The sequence below is a fragment of the Egretta garzetta genome, unplaced genomic scaffold (genome assembly GCF_000687185.1).
Source record: "Egretta garzetta isolate BGI_Z169 unplaced genomic scaffold, ASM68718v1 scaffold223, whole genome shotgun sequence".
Taxonomy (NCBI): Eukaryota; Metazoa; Chordata; class Aves; order Pelecaniformes; family Ardeidae; genus Egretta; species Egretta garzetta.
The window spans coordinates 11,301-11,567 of NW_009259033.1; positions in this window are offsets into that span (position 1 = coordinate 11,301).

The following is a 267-nucleotide window of genomic DNA, read 5'->3' on the forward strand; positions in this document are numbered from 1 at the left end:
TGCCCCATAAGGGGAGATGCCAGGGTCGCCCGCGTGTTGCTGGTCCTCCGTGCTTCGTGCAGCACCGAGAGCTTGGACGTGGCCGCTGCCCAAGCAGGCGCCTGGGTTCGAGGGAGACGAGCTCCTGCGGCAGCCCCCACCCAAGGGTGCTCCGCAGCCCTTCGCTGCAGATCCCAGCACCCACACGGCACCGCGGGCAGTGGGAGCGGGAGGGCAGCTGGGATGGAGCCGGCCCCGCTCGCCAAGCCGAGCCTCCGGGTGCTTGCG